General features: G+C 43.4%; 1 long non-coding RNA gene across 1 annotated transcript in view; it reads left to right on the top strand.

Moving 5' to 3' along the window:
- LOC103725283 overlaps window positions 1-16,572 on the top strand; it is a 38,280-nt gene extending 21,708 nt beyond the window's left edge. Inside the window, exons 2-3 of the long non-coding RNA XR_001872161.1 lie at window positions 9,675-9,755; window positions 16,277-16,572. This is a non-coding gene — a long non-coding RNA (uncharacterized LOC103725283). The remainder of the gene's footprint in view (window positions 1-9,674; window positions 9,756-16,276) is intronic.
- The last annotated feature ends 1,416 nt before the right edge of the window (window positions 16,573-17,988 follow it).

Genomic DNA, 17,988 nt, shown 5'->3' with positions numbered 1-17,988 from the left:
AACACTAAAAATCACCAGCACACACACTTACTCTCTCTCTCTCTCTCTCTCTCTCTCTCTCTCTCTCTCTCTCTCTCTCTCTCTGCTTTTATATTACCTACTGTTCCACTTTGCTTCAGTTGCTGTGATAAATACTATGATCAAAAAACAATTTGGGCAGGAAAGGGTTTACTTCATCTTATAACTCTCAGGTCACAGTCCATCAATAAGGGAAGTCCGGGCAGAAGCTTGAGGCAGGAACCTGCAGGCAGGAACGGAAACTATGGAGGACTGACTTGTTTGCCCTGGCTCCTGATTAGCCATCATTTTTATCCATCCAGACCCACGTACCCAGTAATGGCACTGCCCACAGTGGACTGGGTCCTCCTACATCCATTGTGATTAAAAAAAAAAAAAAATGCCCCACAGACATACCTACAAGCCAATCTGATGGGGGAAATTCCTCAGTTGAGACTCCTTCTTCCCAGGTACGGCTAGGTGTGTGTCAAGCTGACGAAAGCTATGATACCTACACTCTAATATGTCCCTTCCCTTAAGGCATGCTCCTCTCGATGGCTTCTTTCTAGGTTCCTAGCTAAGACAGGAATTCAAGTTGAACACACAAAATTAGAAATTCAAAGCTAATACCACATCTAAGGGAGAACATGTGGCATTTGTTTTTCTGTGCCTGGTTCCCTCATTCAGTATAATTTTTGAAGTTTCTACCATTTAACTAAAATTTTCATCAGAGGAATAAAATTTATTTGTATATAGGTACCACATTTTTTTTTTTTTAATGTATCCATGTATTGCTCGCATGGAGGTAAGTGCACCCGTGTCGTGCAATGCCCGAAAGCTAAATTTAAATCATAAAACACTAATTGGGTTTGATAGCCTCTGTCTCATCTTGGATTTTAGGTATGTCCTGAGGGCCAGCAAGGTGCCCCCAAAAGGCCTTAAGAACTAAGGAGGCCAGAAAAGGGTGTTAGATCCCCTGGAACTGGAGTTATGAGGTTGTTAGCTGCCATGTGGGTGCTGGGATTCAAACCCAGGTCTTCTGCAAGAACAGTCAAGTGTTCTTAGCCGCTGAGCCATCTCTCCAGCCCATTTTCGTTATCCATTCCATAGTTGATGGACGTCTAGGCTAATTCCACTTCCTAGCTACTGTGAATAGACAGGGCAACAGTGAGCAGATATCTCTGTAGGGTACAGAATCTTTCCGGTGTGTGCCCAGGAGTAACAGTTGGGTCAAATGGTAGTGGTACTTCTGGGCTTTTGAAAAGGCTCCTCACTGGTTTTCCTAGGGACTATGCTAGTTTGCACTCCCACAAACAGTGAGTAAGAATTCCACTTTTCCTTCCAGCATTTGTTGTGATTTGAGTTCTTGACAGCCATTCTGATTAGGGTGAGATAGAATCTCAACGTAGTTTTAATTTGCATTTTCCTGATGGCTAATGCTGTTGAACACTTTCTATAATGTCTATTATCCATTCGTATTTCTTCTTTTGAGAATTCTCTGCTCAGATCCAAAGCCCATTTTTGACTGGGTTGTTTGTGTGCTTGAATTTTTTTTGTTTTTTGAGTTCTTTGTGTATTGTAGCTATTAATCCTCTGTTGGGAAGATTTTCTCCCGTTCTATAGGCTGCCTCTGTACTCGATTGATTCCTTTGTTCTACAGAAGATTTTTAGTTTCATGAGGTTCCAATTTCACTTGTTGACCTTATTTCCTGAGCAACCGAAGTCCCGTTCAGAAAGTCCTTACCTGTGTCTCTGTGCTGTAACGCATGTCCTATCTTCCCTGTTTTCAGAGTTTGAGACCTTATGTTGATGTCTTTGATCCATTTGGAGTTTGTTTTTGTGCAGGGTGTGCGATAAGGAGCAAGTTTCATCCTTCTATGTGTGAATATTTAGTGTTCCCAAAATATTCATTGAAAATGCTGTCTTTCTTCCAATGTGTGTTTTTAGTATCTTTGTCCAAAACAATCAGGTGGCTGTAACTGTGTGGATTTAAGTCACAGTTTTCCGCTCCTCCCATTGACCTACATGTCTCTTTCTATGTCAGTACAATGCTGTTCCTGTCACTACGCTCTGTAGCATAGCTTGAGAGAAAGTATGATAACGCCCCCAGCATTATTCTTCAGCCCAGAATTGCTTTCTAGGAGTCTTTTGCATTTCCATGTAAACTTTAAGACTTTTTCTTTCTATTTCTGTGAAGAATGGCATAGGGATTTTGAGTGGGGTTGTATTGAATCTGAAAATTGCTTTTGGTAAGATGGTCATTTTCACAATATTCTACCAATCCATGAATCTGGGAGGTCTAGTGTCCCTTTAATTTCTTCCTTCAGAGTTTTAAACTTTTCTGGTAGAGGTCTTTTGCCTCCTTAGGTTTTCTCTGAAGGTTTGTTTTGGGGTTTTTGGTGGGGGGGGGTGTTTGTTTTGTGTTTTGTGGGGTTTTTTTTTTTTTTGAGACTGTTTGAATGGGATTAGGAAATGATTTTTTTTTTCTTCAAAAATCTCCTGGAAACCCCCTTCTGGTGCATCTGGTTGGTGTCTGGTCGGTTTATGTGTCAGAGCTGGCCCCTCTGTTGTGGAGTTTTCAGGATCCCTGCTTGAAATTACTTGATATTTGAAATGACTAGTGCTGGGTCTGGAGAGATGGCTTCGTGGTTAAAAGCACTGGCTGTTCTTGCAGAGGACCCGGCTTTGGTTCCCAGCACCAACATGGTGACTAACAATGGCCTGTAATTCCAGTTCCCAGGAGATCCAACACCCTCTTCTTACCTCCACAACATGGGTGCACTTACATACATGAAGGCAAAACCCTCATACACATAAAATAAAATAAAAACAATAAATATTTTTTTAAAAAATAAATTACTAGTGCTTTCTACCACTCTGCAGATGGGTGAGCCATACCCCGTCTATAATTCCTGTCTATTGACAGCCTCCAGTCCTGTTTGTATTACACAAGTTCCTGTAGCACAGGGAACCCTAGAGATGTCCCACTCTTTGAGCAAAAACTTACCCATTAGTTTTATATATAAAATATCTCCTCTTACTAGAATAGGTATTGCTATGAAATTTATTTTTCCTGTCATTAAATAGTGAAAAGAATGAATACCAAGCTGTTTTCTAAAAGATTCATCTCTGCTATCAGCATTCTTCTAGAATTTTTCCCTTTTCAGCTCCACTGGATCACATCTCTTCTACTCTCAGTGTTAGGAGCTGGGGACAAATCTTGATCTTTGCTGCTTCATGTGCGCTTGCTGTGTAATATAGACATATATGTGTGTATGCATGAATACATGTACATAATATACATATTCAGTGTACATATATTCAATATTTGGGGGATGCCTATACATTCACTTTACCGTAAGAAACAACCCTTGCAGAAAACAAAGATGATGGAAAACAGGGTTCTAGTTACATAATTATGTTATTTTCAATGCAGTTTTGCTCTCCTATGGACCCCCTCGTCTCCTCAATCCCATACATCATCTAAAGCTTCTTCCCTTCCTTCCTACCTTGCCATCCTTTCTCAACCAGACCAGTCAAATCAGCCCTTAGAGCGATCTTAAAACCCCATATGCCCAACACAAGAGCACTTGAATTGCTCTGTATATTAGAACCTGCTGTACATCACAGCAGATTATTAACAGAGATAAAAAACCAGGGCACTGTGTGGTTTTATAACCCATCAGAAAGTAGCGGCTGAGGGAAGACCTTGATCTTTTATTATATGTCCCAGAACCTCATTTCTACCGCCTAAATTAGAACGTACAGAATTCTTGGTTGCAAATGATTTCTGACCTAGAGTTACCCGAGAGAGAGAGAGAGAGAGAGAGAGAGAGAGAGAGAGAGAGAGAACTTTTTAGCAAGCTGGCTTCTCCACAACAAAACCCAAAATAATAACAATAATGCTGATAGTAAAAACAATAACAATGAATGAAAAGAGTAAAATTTTTTAATTAAATTACTTGAGGTCTTTTTAAATTTTTTGTAGAATATTCCCATAAAGGAGAACAGGGAGATAGTGATAGGTTCAAGACAAACATAAAAAAATATTTTATTTATTATTTTTATGTGTATGCATATATTGCCTGCATGTAGGTAAGTGCACCTGTGTTGTGCAATGCTGGCAGAGGACAGAAGAGGCTGTCAGATGCCCTGGAACTGGAGTTACAGACAGTTGTTAGCTGCCATGTGGGTGCTGGGATTCAAAACCAGGTCTTCTGTAAGACCAGCCAGTGTTCTCAATCACTAAGCCATCTCTCCAACCCCTATGTTTCTTAATACTTTTTATTGAGCTTTTGTAATTTCATACAAAAGTTCTTAATCAAATTTAGACCCAACTCCCTCATTGAGGCCTCCCCCATCCCACCACTGGACCTCATGTATTCTGCCATACGCGTTAAATCCTAGCCAGTCAAGCATTTGTACCTGAATGTCCTTCAGTGGAAATTCGTCCACTGCAATCTAACATGAATAGCTTGGTAGCTCTGTTTTTCTCATTTTTCTGTCTTTTATATTCAAGGCCTAATCTTCCTTCGTGAGAGCTTTTCAGAGTATGTCCAGTGTGTTTTATCACTTATTCCAGGCCTAAAAACTGATCTTCTTTCATGTGGGCTTTACATCATAAAGAAAAGTGTATTTTAATCTCATAGTAAATGGCTCCAAGTCAGAATATTAACATGTAACTTTCCTGTACCCTTCTCCACTTCTGAAAGATGCCACGTTTGAAATAAAATAAGGACAAGCCATTCTCAATATGCTTGTCATACAAGGCACAAGTGGGATAAGGGGGAAGATATTAGATGGTAGACCTACCGAAATGCAGCTGGGTCTTAGGAGATACAGCAGGTGACAGGGGACAAGAGAAGCCTTACCTAGCAACAGCAAAGGGAGAAGGTGGGACTGGAGAAGTCCACTGTGACAGCCATGGAAGCAGGTATGTGTGGAAACACACGTAGAATGAGCCTACCACCATGAATGTGGCCAGGACCTATACACACACTATTATTTCTAGGAAAAATATTCACAGGAATATGTTTGATCTGAAATGACTGTTAAGCTGTAGTATCTAAAGTAGACATCACTGGGGCTGGAGAGATGGCTCAGCAGTTAAGAACACTGGCTGCTCTTGCAGAGGACCCGGGTTTGATTCTGTCACCAGAGCTCTCTCTGGGTCTCTTGTGTTATCAGGCAAACCATATAACATATCTTTATGTGCATTTATTATTATCATGGGCCGGGGGGAGAGGGAAGTAACTTACGAAGGAATGAGCACCCAGTACCTAACCCCACGACACTCAGTTCAGGCCGCACCTCCAGCAGTGCGGCCTAGAGCCCACCATATCAGCCCACTCCCACACCACGCCCATATCATTGCTACTGTTCACTCACATCTCAGTCCAACAATCTCGCCCCAGGTCCATAAGTGTTAGGCCATTGCGTCCTTGAGCTGCTGCGTGGCTGTGCACTCTCCACGCTTGTCGCTCCCACGTTACTCATGGCTCACTGCTCCTGTCCCAAGATGGTGCCACAAGCCCCTCCTTCCGCAGCTCACTTTGCCCAGTCCATTCTCCGCAGCAGGCCCCACCCCTTGGAGGAACTAGAACCCCTGGGGAACACACTCCACCCCTTTCCTCTGCTCTTAAAATCTTTCCACCAATCTTCCGCTAAGGTCCCTGAGCCTTGGAGCGGGTGACAGATGTAGGGAAATCTCTCTTGTATTGTGGCAAGATAGTGACTTCTTGGGCCTCCCCCTTATTTTTCTTTAAGCTGTGGCCATTGATCTATCTCAGTGGTGTTTCTTCTACTATAAAGACAAGTGGAAGGAAGTAGACACATTTAAACAAACACAGATGTAAATACAAATGCCTAGAGGACATCCCAGCAGTGTACTATACTCATTAAACAGTATACTTATGATGGCTTCCCCACTAGGGCCTGTAGCCTTTCTCGACACAGGGGGTTGGCGTGGTCTACAGCACCAGATGTGTTTTCCACCCCTAGGAGCGGGCCTTATCCAATTAGAAATTTGTCAGTTGTACATATGTTGGTCGAGCCATTATTGCACTTGCAGGTATTGCTTGGCATGTCCATAGTGTGCAGCACGTGGGGTTCATTGTTGAGTAGAATCATAGGGGATCCTTTCTTCCCCAACCATCTGCATAACGCCTTCTGGCAATATGAACGTCATCCATCCAGTGGCATGGAGGTTTTTGGCTTAGTCTCAGCTCCATTTCTTCTCCTCCCGTGCTCACATCATGCAGTGTCTTCAGCAACATGGCCTTACTGACCTTTCTAGTGTACAACCAACATTAGTGGCAATAGCCTTGGTGAATCTGAGGACCTCTAGGCTCTCTCTGACCAACAGCTCATGGGGGGGCACCCTACCCCTGGTACTATAGATTTTCTTAACAGTTGTATAGTTTGGGAGTCTCTGTCTTTATCTTACCCAGCCATAAAACTCCCAAGAATCTTACAGCTATAGCTGGCCTTTGCTTCTTCAGGTATCTTTCAAATGGGTTTCACATCTGTAAAACACTTGAAGGTTAACATGTATTAAATCAATCATAGACCATGTCTCACAAAGCATGAAAAGGTCCATTTGTATTAACGGTTTTCTTCATAGATCTTTGTTAGGTACCATAGCATGGGCACAAGGCATTAATTTGGTTAGCTCTTTACAATCTTTAGTTATCCCTTTTGAGTCATTTCACACTTGGGGGATTTTACATGGAGTCTCTTTCCATTCTTTTATTCTTGATATGGTTACAGGTGTTGGCTCTAGTTGCCTAACCCTGCGCTGGGCTAAGGAGGCGGGGGCTTCTCCTGTCCCCACTGCACTTGTGGGTTCCCTGAGTCAGGCAGGCTCTGGGTCTACCTCCTGACTGTAGCCACATCTGTCATCTTCCCATTGACCACACCAGGTTGCTGAGGGAGAACTTGGTGGGAAAACCTGCTTCCACCCCTAGTATAGCCTTTATCAAAAGAGAAACGCATCTTATTTAATCCTAGGGGATTTTTAACCACCCCTTGTACAGCTTTTATTCTTTGAGTATCTTTTGTAAACTGTTCTTCTGGTTTTAAAACCTTTCAGAAATGCCTTAGTACCGAATTTGATTTTCTATCAATGTTTTTCCTCTGGGGATTTGGGCTTGACATAAAACTTGCCACATTTGTCTTCGAGTAACGCTAGTGGACCATTTTCTCTGGTCTTTTTTACAACATGTCTGTTATTTTACAGACATGTTTTACATGCTGGTCAGAGTCATTTAGATTTGCCAATGCCTCTCTCACTTTACAAAGATTCTGTCCCATCAAAGGGCTTAGTAAAACCACTAAAGCCCGTACCATTCTCAAGGTCCCAACTGAATTAAGCTTTCCTTTATATCTCTGGTGAACACAGTCTTATCTGGCCCAGTGAACTGGACATTATATATTGCTTTTCTCATACCTAGTTTTCTCAGTAATCCCTGCCCCTCCTTTATAGTCCTCCAGCCCCTGCTAATCATGTTAGTCTCCCTTGGTGACAACCATGTATCTTTAATGCCTTCAATCAGCCACCCCATTAAGGACTGCTCCCCCCTGCATTGGCCTAGGTTGAACAGCCTATAACGCAAGGACAGACGAGTGGTTATATAACTCAGCTGTGAAGCTTCTGAAGGACTTAGTCTGACGTCATTTGCTCCCATGTCCCATACTCTGACAAGCCACATGGGTAGGGGCTCTCTGCTTGCTTGCTTGCTTGCTTGTTTTTCCTAGTTTTAACAGTTCTAGCATGGAGTATTTCCTAGCTACAGCACAGTTCTCTTTTTTTTCCTTTTGTATTAATGGTTGAATCTGAGGGGCAGCTCTAGCTACTTTTGTTTTTAGGTCATTTTCCTTTTTACTAATATCTGTCTTTTCCTCTGAGTCCTTGGACCTTACATAAGTTAAAGTGTCCCTTTTTTCTCTCTCTCCAGCTCTGCACCTGAGTCTTCCAGGACCTCCCTGGCCTTTTCAGCTTCCCCGGCCTGGGGCACATCTTTTATTATGCAAAGTGACTGCGCTCCCTCTCTGGGCTCTCCATTTGGGGGGTAAAAGTTTTCTAGCCTCTGAATAACCTTTAACTAATCTTCACATACCCACAACATACCCCACATTTACAACACAGCTGAGGCCCAAGCTTCTGCATGGCTGGCCTCTTTTTAGTTACAGATTTTTATAATCCATTGTATAACCCATGTGACTATCCCTAACCCCATTAAGCATATGGGTTTTGATTGGCTTCTCTCTTGGATTTGGGACTCAGAGCCCAGCTGACCTGCCACAGAGGCAACGAGAACAGCACTACTTTCTGAGACCCACATCCCCAAGGCTGTGGTTCATTTATCCTGCAACTATGCCAATTTTGTCTCCAGAGTTCTCCCTGGGTCTCTTGCACTATCAAGAAAACTATATAACATATCTTTATGTGCATTTATTATTATAGGGGAGAGTGACTTACAAAGGAATGAGTGCCTAGTGTCTAGCCCCTCGCCGCTCAGCTCCACTGGCACCTCCTACGGCACAGCTCAGAGCCTGCCGTATCAGACCACTCCCATGCCGTGCCCATAGTCACTGCTAGCATTTGCTCATGCCTCGGGGGCCAGCAATCTCACCCCAGGTCCATAAGTGTCAGGCCATTCTGTCCTTGAGCTGCTGCACAGCTGCGCAGTCACATCGCTCCCAAGATGGCACCATAAGCCTCTCCTTCTGTGGGTCAATCTCACCCCAGGTCCATAAGTGTCAGGCCATTCTGTCCTTGAGCTGCTGCAGGGCTGCGCAGTCACATCGCTCCCAAGATGGTGCCACAAGCCTCTCCTTCTGTGGGTCACTGGCCAGTCCATTCTCCACAGCAGGCCCTGCCCCTTGGAGGAACTAGAACCCCCGGAGAACACAGATTCCCAGCCCCACATGGCAGCTACAAACCGTCCTTAACTCCAGTTCCATAGGAATCCAAAACCCTCTTCTGACCTCTGCTGCATTTCACGACACGGGTGCACTTACACGCAGGCAATACACTCATACACATAAAATAAAAATAATAAATAAAATAAAAAAATAGACATCACTATAAGATGGAGTAAAACTCCCCAAAGTTGCAAAGCTCATAAAACGATCCCTCTTACCAGTTATATAAAATTTCAAGATGAAGATAAATTCTTATGATTTGTTAGACCAAGTTGTGTTATTATGAGGATTTCAGGCATTTCATATTTGCTAGATGTATTAAATACTTTGTTACAAATTATTATTATGACTATTTCTCTAAGAAGATGGTTATTATTTTCATTAGCATAATAGAAAAAAATTTTTGTGAAGAGTTCAGAGGTCTGGGCCTGAGCTCTGCTCGACTCCATAACTGAAATATGCCCAATCCTGCCACCGACTGTGCCCCAGTAGGGAATCACAAAAACAAGAGATATTACTACATGAAACTTTGGGTGCTGAAGAAAAGCCCGGTATCTTACCCAGCCCCACAGTGCAGCAAGCATCAAGTCAAACTGTTTTCAGTGCAGGCCTGTATACTTTCGCTTAACTCTGAATCCGTTTCTTTCTTGGGGAGCTATGGAGATGGCTGTTAACTTCATATTAAGAACAATTTTTATGCTGACTTTTAATATTTGAATAATATAATCATACACACTTACATTTTATTTCAGCTCTGCATGAAGTGACATTAAATGAAGATCAGCACAGGAAACTGCCACAGGAAACACAGAGATTAATACCTATTAACTCAGGTAAGGAAAGAGTTAAAAATAAGACAGGCCTTGTCTTCTTATGAAAGGGAAAGACAGGCGCAGATATCTACATATTCCAACAACATCAAACGGCTGAAGATCACGAGTAAAATGAATTGCTGAAGGAAAAGAGGAAATCAAAGACAAGAAACTAGAATTATCATGCTTCACAGGCTCTGGGTCGACAAGAGGGATCAGAGCCCTGGGGGTGTTGGGTTGTCTTCTAAGAGTCATTTTCTTCAGCCTTCTCAGATTCTGCAGAAACGTTTTGCGTCTCCCTTCAGTGAAGATCTAGGAAGGTCTATGTATTAGTCAGGGTTCTCCAAAGAAACAGAACCGGTAGAATGAATAGAGATTTAGAATGTATAGAGATTTATCAGCATAGCTCACAGGATAGAGTCTGAGTAGTTCCAACAATGGCTGCACCACACTGGAGAGGCTGAGAATCCGTAGTCGCTCAGTCCACAAGGCTGGATGTCTCAGTAGTCCCAATCTGGTGCTGAAGGTCTGACCAATTCCAAAAGATCAGCTAGTCTTCAGCCTACAGCAGCAAGATGAACTCACTGGCGAGAGAGAAGGCAAGCAGCAAGAAGCCAGGCGTTCTCCTCTGCCATGGCCTTTTATATGGCTGCCATCAGAAGGTAACACCCACATTCAGGGTGTGTCTTCCAGCTTCAGATGATCCAATCAAGAAGCTCTCTCTCATTTCAGTCAATCCCAGATCCAGTCAAATTGACACCCAGGATCAGCCATCACAGTCCAAGAGAGCCAAGAAGTTTGGGGGTAGATATGTCTTTAATATTGTGACTTCATTTTGTTTCCTAGGCTGGAAACTATCTCTCAAGGTTCCTTAAAGGTAGAATTCTGGATGCAAATTAGGTTTCCTTGATTAACTATAAATAGAAGTGTTGCAGCATGAAGCTTTTCTGAGTCATGTCCAGGGTCCAGGCTGCAGTTGTCTAGGTAAAGCAGTACGGGTGATAATCAGCCTCAACCAGCCACCAGCACCCTGCAGTGGAGGGCAGGGGGTCCAGCTTCCTGCTCCTCGTTTGCAGATCTCGGGATTGTAGTCTAGAACCACAAAGTTTTCCCATGGAGCCTCCTGATTCCTTCCATTCCTGATTGCAGCAGATACAAGTTTTTGGTGAAAATTTCTATAACCAGTTCTATTTTGTAACCCAAACCCAATAATGATTTCAATTCAACTGTGTATTCCCAGACATTCACAAGGGCTGTCTAGGGCAATGCACTGGTAAGAATATTAACCAAAGTCTGTGGAAAAGCTTTTCCTTCCATGCGTCATAGGAGAGGACATCACTGTGCATCTACCCCCTTAATACATCAACCTCACCTAACAAATAGTCATGTGTGAATGAATAAATACATGAAAGACTAGGTAAAATTTCACAGTTTTGCTTTTTTCAAACAAAGATATAAGTGAAAAATCAACGAGGCAAATCAAAATTAAGCAAAGACTACATACGGGGAAATGTTGCATTTATTCACAAGAATGCTAATTGAACCATATGTGAGTTACAACTTAACACACTCAAAATAGCAAAGTTACCTCAATACAATTCCCAGTCTAAACCCGATCTTCAGAGACACAAATCTGACCATTTTGTTTTCTGAGCTTGTTAAAAATGCACAGTGCAGGAAATAATTTTAAAGAATTAATTTGAAATAAATTGGAAGTTAAAAAAATTAAACTATTCGAAAATAATATAAAAACAGTATCGAAGCTCGTCTGTTCCCGTCCCTTTGTGACTGTTTACCTCAGTAAGGTGGGTTGGTGTGCTGTTTTTCGACATTCTGAAAGGCAATCATTTTTCCCCCTGGGAGTGTTAATACTTCAGTCATTTTAGCTTCCTAATTTGATGCTTTTTGGTGAAGAAGGAACCCTTAAATGAGGAAAGGAAATGCTGAGAGGAAATTACTTGAACAGAACTTAATCGTTTTGTGATATGAAGCTGTGATCACATTTTTTTCACAGTATGACTCAGTCATATAAATGTTTAGTTTACTTAGTTTCTTAATTTGACATGGAACTAAACTGGGCAAAACTTGTCAGCAAAATGTTGTTTTTCACGAGTTACACTACACCAATTTCATTATTAATATAACCTTTCGTATTTGTATGAGAAATTCGTTTAAATGGGACCTGGGTCAGCATAAAGCTCATTTTAAAATGTATGTTTCTAAATGAATTACTGGCCCATGCTATAAATTCAATAAACCTGCCTCCTACACAGGGATTTGAAAACCATGGTTATAGTCACTATTAGTGTCAACACAGTCTAAGTCGGGTTCATAATGAAACTCTCTGGAGACGTCTAACGTGATTACATTCTCTTTGTAATCTACGAAAAGGAGCTCTTCAGAAGATAACAATTCAGTGAGAGGAGACGGGAACCATCTGCTTCGCTTGTAAATCATAGCCTTATTATTTTTTTTATATGGATTCCTGTTCTCTCTTATTAGCACAAGAGAATGAACTGCAGAAAGGTTGGTTTTATTTTGTTGTCTTTATAAAAGTGGAAAGAGGGTTGAACGTTGGCTATTAGGACAGTCTCTGCCTAATGTCTAGCAGAGGATTCCACTAAACATAATACCACTTTCCAAAAACTGCTTTCATTTATACGATCAGAGACAGTCCCTAATAGAATCATATCATAAGCAATCACTCCCATACTAGTTTTCGTCTTTTAAATGTATACCAATCTTTCCCCATGTTTTCACTACTTACATATGTTATTCTCCTCAAACAGCCCAAAAATAAGCAGTAACTAACTGGGTACCCTGAAGGCACCCACAACCAAGGACCTTTCCCCATGAGGTGTCACACTGATGGAAACCTCATCATCACCAAGACAAAAAACAAAATGAATTCAACTCATGGTAACAATGTCAACAAGCTTTGCCTTGAACAGTTTCTTATTGGCTCAAAGACCTGAGAAATCCAGAGTTTCTGAGCATGGCTTTGAGTTCTGCACCCGGTTTTTAATGTAAGACTCTTAGGAAAGAGAGTGAGCTGGCTCCTTTCAGCTTAGTCAGAACTGGTTTGACAACTCTTTACCCAAGTGGGTTCAGGCCAGCATGGAGCATGCAATCTCTAGGATGCCTGGGACCTGGAGACAAAGTGTCACTTTATCTAAGTCCCTTTCCCTGAGCTAAGTTCTGCAGAGGAATGGCTTGATACGTCCAAATGCAAAGCTGTTTCCTCATCCACTGGAGCACATCTCATGGAATTCATTTCCCTGATCCTATGCCTTGTTTCTTGGGAGAGGAATAACCCCTTCACTTTCTATTGCACCTCCCTCCCCATCCAGCAGCCTGGCCCAGTGGAGAAGGTCTGGACCACCCAATGCATAATGTGAACCAAGATACTTCACTTCCCTGAGACTCTGTTTCCTCTTCCCTATAATGAGAGTGTCTACCTTATCAACTGTGGTAGACAGAATACAGGCTACAATATATCTACACCCAAGTATTTAAAACCTATCAATCTATTATTTAACTTGGCAAAAGAGACTTTGCAGCATATGGAGTTAGGGATGAGAAATTGTATAGGCTTTATCTAATCACATGGGCTTTACAGGTGGAAAACCTTTCCAGGCTGTGATGATGAAGATAACTGATGGTGCATAAAACACTGAGAGACAGCAGAGTAGGAACTCAAACTAGGTCGCTGGCTTTGAAGATGGGGAAGATGCTCTTGGCTAAGGACCCCAAGTGTTCCCTGGAGGCTGGAGAAGGCAAGAAAACAAACTCTTCCCGGAGTCTCCAGAAGGGAGCTGGGCCCTGATCACGCCGTGATTTTTAGCCCAGTGAGACCTGCATTAGAATTCTGAGATACAGAACTATAGATTAAAGTTTTGTGTTTTAAACTGCTACACTTGCAGTAATAACAACAGCAATTTAAAATGCAAATACAAGATGCAGTAAAGCATAATTAGAGGGCTTACCACAGTGCCTAGCACACAGATTGAACCCTTAAACAAGCATTGCCTTTCCTCCCACACCTTATCCAGGAGACCCATTCATTCCAGAACAACAATAAGCTCATTCTGTGTTTTAGACTCTGAATCCAAGGAGTTAGCTGAGGTCTCATTCTGACCAATGCAATCTCTTCATTTTCTACATATACCATGCTCAAGTAGGCATTTGTTTTTCTCAATGACTCAGCTCCAGACCCCTGGCACACCACATACATCAACAGAACCCACCAATAGCTGCACATTTTCGACTCTTTAACCTGCTTGCTCAGGGTGAGCTGTTTCGGTAAAACTTGAAGGGAGGGAAGTTATTTTGTTTAGCTTTGCATTCAGGAAGCGGATGATGACCAAAGGGAACAGATAAGGTGTTCTTAGTGTTATGGAATTTGACACCATGGGGAAAAGACCACCAGACTCAATTCATATTTTAATTGGTTAAATTGATTAGGGCTATAGCCATCCATGGTCCCTTAGTCAGATTCAGGACCCATGGCCCTGAGGGGAGGTTGAAACTGGTTTATAAAAGCAAAAAACACAAGAATTCCTTCACACATGAGTAATGCCAGGTGGTCCTGAGTAGGGTCAGGACAGCCCAAGTTAGCAGATAAGCAAACCACAGAAGCAAGAACAAGCTTGTGTTAGTCCTTCTCTTAACAGATGCATAGACCTTGACAGTAAGGCACTTTCTGATAACTACTGTTATTTAGGCTTCTTGGCCAGGCAAGAAGCACAGCTACAGTGTCTGGGAGGTGACCAAGGTCAGCTACTCCAAAGAAAGCACTCTTCTAAGGGGAAGCAGCTAAGCTCAGGTGCTTAACCTTGGAGCTGGCTGTTTTTCTAGCTTTTGAAGTTTAAAGTGGCTGCTTTATACAAAATGAAGTTACTTTGGCTATTACAGTTTGGGGGACTCCATTTAGGGGCATTACATTAGTGCCCGTCTCTACTCTACCCAACCCCAAAATGTCATCATAACCCCTAATGTCTGCCAAGCAGACAGGCTCAAACCACCACTTCTGGAAGATCTGGGGAGACAAGAACCAGCAGAATCAGGAAGCTGGGGTGGAGACAGAAAGTATTGAGTAGGTTGGGGGGTTAAGAATGGAATTGTTGCCATCCTCCTTAAAAGTACGACTTCAGACCCACGAGATGGAATTTATCTATGAACTGAAGGTGCTAAGTGTGCTGCAGAGGTGGCAGAGCTCTGACTAATCCCTTGGACAAAGGGCTTCTTGATCAAGAGACAAGGGAACCGGAACTGTCTCTCTCTTGACATGCTGGAGCCTACAGAGCAGCTGAGTACCGAACACCGACTCCTGGCAAAACTCAGGCAATTTTGCATCTCCACCTCAGAATTAAACTCTGTTCAACAGAAGTGACACCCACCTCAGATAGGAGCAGCTGAGGGTCAGTATCTACCGAAGGGGACTCAGAGAACAAACTGTCACCACTGGGGAATGACCTTGGAAATTCCACTCTGCTTCCGACGGTCCCTTCCACTCTGTTGAGCCTCTTTGAGTGGGTCTGTTAGTAAAGCCTCATTAGAGCCCGTCCCTGGTCAGAGAGGGTAGGGGCCTTAACAGGGATATGCCAGTCTCACAAAGTGATGCTCCCCGAAGATTGCAACACCCCTATCCACACAGGTCCAGCCTTGCTGGCAGGGAAAGACTGCAGGCGCTCTGCTCTGGAATGAATTCTGAGACGTTTGTCAGATTAGTGGAGTGTTCTTTATTGCTTCTCTTTCTTGTCTGTGTGTAAACGTCTGTGTGACTTTTTTTTAATGTTTTTATTGATGTCACAGGATGTTAGTACAAAAACAAGACTAGCACTACCGTTTGGGCTCTTGGCTTCCCACACCTCCCTTCTCCTCCAACAGCTAGCAAAGCGTGAGGACTGTTTATTCCATGGCTTAGTTCCCCTTTATCTCTGATGTCCCAGGATGTCAAAGGTTGGAAATTTAATATTGATTTCATAAAGTAGTTTTACTCTAACATGTCAGTTATGATTAACTTCACGCTGAAGGAAGCTCAGTCAGTGATCTGGATTTGCACGCAATGTGGCTCCCCAGAGTGAATGCTTTATCTGTTAGCTTATGCAGTCCTTTGTAAAGGCCAGGACAGCCCCAACCCCCAGCCCTCTCTCTGTTCTGAGCCTCCAGCACCTGGGCCCTTACATTAAGCTTGAAAACCTAAGTAGATCAGGGAGATATATCATTTGCTGGTATGTCAACAGACAGGAGCGTTTATAGATCACATTATACCCTAGTGGATACAACCAGAGAGAGAGAGAGGAATGAGAAGTCTTACTTGGGTTTCGACCTCTCCTCTTTTCAGGCCCCCAGTGCCCCTGTGTACCACCACCAGGACAAGGGCTGTTACTATAACAACAGTGATAAAAGATGACATTTATTGAACACTTTCTATGGATTGGCCACTTAATAAGCATTGGTCAGAGTACTAAGAGCTTTCGTTTAATCTTTGCATCAGCCCTAGGAAGCAGATGTTTATTAATTACCATTATTTGTTACAGCCACCACTACCGGATCCATTTCACTGAAGAAAGAACCAAAGGACGTTCAGGAATTCAATCCCAGGCAAGCTAAGCCTCAGAACCCACGCTCTGTCCCCAACACCATAATGAATGCGCTGTTAGAAAACTGAGAAATGACGGGGTTTTTTTTGCACAACCCCTGCCAAGACAACATCTTAGGCTCACATTAACAACCCAGGTTCTCAGATTGCCTCTTTTGATACAAACTGGGCTTGGAGCAAAGTGGTAGAATTCATCCCCAGATTCTGCCTTTCTCTGGTATTTTTATCCCATGCTACGTGTCCTCTCTCCTTTCTCACACCTTGAAAGAGGAAGCTGGAGATGCTCCTGCTTTGTGGCGGGAAGTGCTTGCTGAAGCTGTAGGGCTGCTCTCCTGATTGACAGCTGCTCGTTGCTGAGGCAGGTACACAGCCTTCCCGGAGGAAATGGACCACCGTCTCACCTTGGGAAATCTCTGCTCTCTCTAACCTCAGAGACTACTCTCCTGTTAAGTGCACTGTGCTGAGCACTCTCTTGATTAGTGTATGTTCCTTGTGTCAAAGCCCCCCACCCCTTGTACCTTCCAAGCTGAGACAGACCAGGGGCGTGCCTAGGTCTGCTTTTCCTAACCCTCGTCCTCTTCCCTCTTCCTGTATCTTAACGGGGAGGACAAAGGATACATTAAAGCCTATTAAAGATGGTACCAAATTCTTTGTCATGTCTGATCAAGAGGTAGGATCTCAGGACTGAGGGGATGGCTCTGTGGAGAAGAGTGCTTGCTTCACCAGCACGAGGGTGGGTCTGAGTTTGAATCTCAGCACTGTGTCAAAAGCTAGGTGTGGCTATCAGTGTACTTTTAATCCCTGCACTTGGGAGCCAGAGACAGGAAGACCACCGAGGCTTGTGGGCGGCCAGGTTGTCTCCAGGTTCAGTGAAAGACTGTCTCAAGGGAATAAGGTGGGGTGCTAGGGCAGGATACAGTTTGATACCCTATTCTGGCTTCCGCACATGGGTTTATATAGTCACGTACACATGGCCGTATACTCCACAACACACACACACCCCTCAGAAGAAAAAGGAAGGAGAAGAATAGAGAAAAGGGATGGGATCTCTGTCCCTTCCTTTCGCACCTAGACAGGATCTGCTACTGCTCTGGCCAATAAAATTCAGTGCAAATGGTGGTGAAGCCCTCTCTGCTTGCATGTCACATCTTCCTATCCCCGTCCCTGATGGACAGACCACAGGCAAGGCCCCGGGACACATGAAGAAGGGAGGGGACTGGGAGATTGCGTGGAGGAGGAGAGGACGAGCTGAGCCTTCCTTGAGTAAAACGGTCCTGAACCGCCAGAGCAGAACAGATGCCCCATGAATGCCGCCAAAAAGCAGCCAGTTAAAGCACGTGGAACACAACTGCCCGCCGCCCAGCCCAGAGTCCGAGGCCTAATAAAAAGGTATCTGCTTCATGGTGGTAGACGGTAGACAGACGTGACTGTCATTTCAGCTTTTTTGGCTCCTGGACTTTAAGGGTGATCGTGTGACTCCCTGGGGAGTCTGTTTCTAGTCATCATGTAGAACCCTGAGACCCTCTTCATTCACCCGCTACCCCCCAATCTGCCTAGACATGCCCTGGCATGCCCTGACCCCTGCCTGCTATCCTCCCATTCCAGGAAACTATAGATTAAGCGAACCCGGGCATGAAACCTGCCCTATAA

Source organism: Nannospalax galili, unplaced genomic scaffold (genome assembly GCF_000622305.1).
Source record: "Nannospalax galili isolate Female #2095 unplaced genomic scaffold, S.galili_v1.0 scaffold2369, whole genome shotgun sequence".
In the NCBI taxonomy this organism is placed as follows: Eukaryota; Metazoa; Chordata; class Mammalia; order Rodentia; family Spalacidae; genus Nannospalax; species Nannospalax galili.
This window is presented reverse-complemented; position numbering and strand designations above follow the sequence as displayed.